Source organism: Nanorana parkeri, unplaced genomic scaffold, assembly GCF_000935625.1.
Source record: "Nanorana parkeri isolate BGI_ZX_2015 unplaced genomic scaffold, ASM93562v1 scaffold195, whole genome shotgun sequence".
Taxonomy (NCBI): Eukaryota; Metazoa; Chordata; class Amphibia; order Anura; family Dicroglossidae; genus Nanorana; species Nanorana parkeri.
The window spans coordinates 676,988-681,698 of record NW_017306463.1 but is presented as its reverse complement, the minus strand read 5'-3'; positions in this window follow the sequence as shown (position 1 = coordinate 681,698).

Sequence of the window (4,711 nt, the reverse complement as noted above, 5' to 3'; positions counted from 1 at the left end):
ACCCCCCCACACACACACACACACCTATTTAAAACTTAGGGTTCTACTCCCCGCAGGCTGCTGTCATTTTTTATTTTGGCACGGCTATGCATGGCTGTGCGGCAGGGGGACTCACCGGACTTCCTCCCATCCCAAAGTTTGTAGCTTAGTATGGACAGGGATTGGGACGAGCAGTCTGCAGGAGGTTGAGCATTGCACCTGTGATCCACTGCTCATGGCTGCAGTAATAAACGGTTGCAATGATAAATGTGTGTGCATCTATTATTTTTGGGAATGCTTGACTATTTCTTAAAAGAGGCCCAGTCGCCAAACCTTTGCATGTCATAGCCCTCTCCTTTTCTGGGAGTGTCCAATTTCTGTCTGTGCTGACCTAGCATCTCTGCCTCTCCCCACCCTACATAACTATTTATGTAGCACCTTGGGGGAGGAGTGAAGGGGAATAATATAGAGGGTCATTTGAGTGACAGATCTGAAATTGCTGGAACTGCTAACATCACATTTAAGATGGTATCACCCAGCAGAAGTCTCAGGCCTTTTGGATATCTACAAAAGTGAGGCTGTTACAAGTAAATAACATGCATAAAATATGTTAAATGTACATAAAAACATAAAATCTTTTTTGTTGAAATGAATTGTCTGTGGACAGGATCTCTTTAACCATGTTTTAATTACTAGTGATTTCGGATATACTTCCCAATTCTACCGTACATGCAGTATATACTGTAAACACTAACCCCTGTTCAAGACTAATAATCAATGGGTAAATATCAAAACCCATTGCAATAAAGCAAGATGGACCACACATAAGTGTGATTCCACTACACAGGAAGGTGAATGATACCAATCTTAAAGACATGTTAAGCATGGCCTTAGATTTGCCTTTCTTTTTCTTCTTTTAGGTATCCAAAACCTGTCTCAGAAAGGATCGGAACAGTAGCTCTATTTATGTCAAAGAATTACACATAGCGGGTTAAACTACTACTGTCCAAGTCATTGTGAGGTATTGTTTGCGTAAAGTGACTGGTATTAACTTTGTGTCAGAACTTCAATCTAAAACAAGTATAGAGCATACAATGCATTTGAAGCGTGTATACAAAAAACTACTTGTACTCCCTCTAACACAGTGGTTCTCAACCTTTCTAGGGCTGGGACCCCTTGGTAACATTTGCCAAGTTGTGGTGACCCCCAACGGTAAAATTTAGGGATGACGCGGCTGCTGCAGCGACATCTGGCGGCGTGGCGGGAGAACTGACACTGCTGCGCTAGGAGAGGGCTGAGGAGGACTCTCACTTAGCACAGCAGAAATCACACAGCGACCCACAGGTTGAGAACCACTGCTATAGGCAAAGACAGTACCGGGCTCTGCAGCTGGAACTAGAAGAATTGGATTTAAAGTGTATGGCTATATAACGAATGAGGTACATACTCTGCAGTATTGCCACTGACAGAGCAGCCCATAGAGTTCAGTGTAAACCGTGAGAGTTACCTCACTCGGTTACCGCTCCGGGTGTCACCCAGCCTCGGGACACCCCTGTGTGTGTCACAGTCATGTGATCAGCTCCTGGGGTGGGCAGGGCCAGCTGTGCAATGTTTATGCCGTACGCTGTCAGAATAAAAAAAATAAAAATAAAATAAAACAGCATATGAATGCATAGCTAGATTCCTATTGGCTATTTCACTTTGCAATAGCCAATAGCAAACCAGCTATTGCACCCGCCCTCTGTTGCTGTCAATCACTGGTGGAGAACTTCAGGTCCCCCTTTGCTGATTGGCAGCAGCAGATGTCCTGGAGGCAAGCATGAAAGGAGGTAGCTAGAGAGCAGGCGGTCTTAAGAGGAGCGGAGAGGATGGTTTGGGTGATATTTTAAGATGAGGTTGGAGATGTAGCGGGGGGCAGAGTTGTAGATGGTTTTGTATCTTGTTGTTAGTATTTTTAATTTTATTCGTTGGGCAATTGGCAACTATCAAGATTACAGGTTGTTCATTTATAAAGCTGATATGCTTGACGGATGCTGTTCACAGCCACTAGCTCCCCTAGATTATGCGGATGAGCAGGGGCGTATCTGCCGCGAGGCAAACAAGGCGTTTGCCTGGAGCGGCAGATTCGCTGAGGGCGGCGATGCTGCCTTGCCTAGGGCAAAGCTGCACATCCCCCCCCCGGACTGACCCGCCGATTCCCGTAGATGGCATCACCCACCTCTGTATAGTGCGCTCCCGCCACCAGCGCCAGCACCACGACACAGAGCAGCAGCCGGCATCTAGCACACAGCGCCACTGCTGCTTGCGGGCCGGCACCTTTTATGAATGAACCTCTTTTTATCTTCTACATAAATTCACATAAACATTCAACAAAAACTTTAGAGGATATCTACAGAACGTTTAGCCCTCGAAATTGAGCTGCTCCTTCTATTGACTGTTTAACTGGGGTATGTAACTATCAAAACAGAGGGGTTCAGGAGTATACCATAATATGGGAAAACCAGGATAGACACAACCAAATAATCACTCATAGAATAGTGTGGTTAAAGGACCAATACAATTCTCTTGCTATCCCATCTAACAGTATCTCTACATAGAGACTATTGTAAGCTCTTAATAGCCAAGAAGCATAAGCCTAAACAATACCACTGTAAACTATATAGCCTTACCTAAAGATGACATGGACACAGACTGAGCTGGAAAGGGCAATGCCAACTTTATTGGAGTTTCCAACATAACAAAATATAACCATAACCAGTCACAGCTGTACTGCAAGCACCTGAAATAGCCTAACGAAAGGGCGAATCCTTACCATTAGCACCGGACAGGCATTATATGAACTCAGACTTCAACTTGAGGGCATAGCCCATTAAAGTAACATTTGTTGTTGGCTCATGTCCTTTTTCAGGCTATAAGCAATAGGCGACACAACACTCATTGTGAACGAGCACCATTGAAAATGATGGGATTCTTCATGCTGGGCGTTGTGCTTCGAGAAACATGTGACAAAATGCTTAGGTGTGAATTGAGGATACATTCAACCGTGAGATCTCCCTATCATAGTTCTTGACTCTCTTACTGCCTACTTGGAGGGTTTGGGTGTTCACGGACCAGCGCTCATTGTACCGCATGACAGGCTTATTCCGTCACCAGTCATTAGTGAACTGAAAGGCCGTGACGGAATAATTCCGTCATCGGTTGGGAAGGGGTTAAAGTCTAATAAAAACATATTTTTGTGTATACAGTGGGAAAGAACCAGCATCCCTATCAGGCTTTTACTACCATTCAGGGTTCCACTAGAGAGATGTAGCGGAGTGCTCCTTTATCCACTTTCTCGAATGGTAGGTTTGGCCCCATTAATCCCCTAAACTCCCATCATTTTCTGGACTCCCATCATCCTCTGGACACACCCGGGGGATATAATTTCCAGCTCCTCTCACCCTCTGGTGCTCAGAGAGGCCTTGCCTTTAGCCAGCAGAACCTCCTGACCTCAGACTTGTTCAGAGGTGTCGGTGTGGAGCCTATCTGGGGATCTCTCTACCTCAGCTAGCTATCATCTTGCCTCCCAGTGAGAGAAGTGTGGCCATCCTTTCTCAGGACAGTGCAAGTATCTGTCTGTAGTGCAGAAGATCTGCTGTATTGTACTGCCACCTAGTGGCCAGTTGTGGGAACCCTCCCAGCCATTTGTGTGCTTATTAAAGTTTCTGTGACTGGATTATTTTGCTCTAAGCTGATCATCTTCTTGTTTATCTTTCCCTGTGCAATCTACTGTATGTTAATCTTCTGCTTGTTGACTAAACACTGAGTAAGGTGGCCATACACTTTACAACCATTGCAAGACCTTAAGGTGGCCATACACTTTACAACCATCGCAAGACCTTAGTATTGCGATGGTTGTAAGGTAATTAAAAAAACTTACGATCTGCCCATCTTGGACAGGCAGATCGTACTTGCGATCATCGCAAGCCCACCCCCCTGAGGGGCGGGCTTCCGATGACCGCAATGCTGAATGGGCAGTGTGGCGTGCGCACACCGGCGCGTGCGGCATTGATCTTACGATCATGCTAAAAACCAGCCCAAAATGGTACGATTCTCGGCTGGTTTTCTAGCATGCTCCTTAGACAAAAGACGTGCGACTGTACAGTAGAAACGGTCGAACGTCTTCATTCACACTGCACGATTCTTGTACGAGAATCGTGCAGTGTATGGGCACCTTTAGTCTTGCGATGGTTGTAAAGTAATTAAAAAAACGTAAGATCTGCCCATCTTGGACAGGCAGATCGTACTTGCGATCATCGCAAGCCCGCCGCAATTCCGATGACCGCAATACTGAACATGCGTGCGCACACCGGCCCGTTCGGCATTTGTCTCCCGAGCATCATTCAAACCAGCCGAAAATCATAAGATTTTCGGCTGGTTTTCTAGCATGCTCCTTAGACAAAACATGTGCCACCGTACAGTAGAAACAGTCGCACGTCTTCATTCACACGAGAATCGTGCAGTGTATGGGCACCTTTACACTTTACCGTTTGTCTGATCATTTGGCAGATCTGTTACACAACAGACATTCTCCTCACTTACTGTTCCAATGACAACAGTTTTAGGGCTCTGTAAAATGCTGTGTGGCACTATTTACTTCTTTAACTTTATTTGAGTGTACAATTTGGAGTGTATATTTATTTGAAGTGTACAAACTTTACATTGCATTCAGATCCCCAGACAGCAACATGGT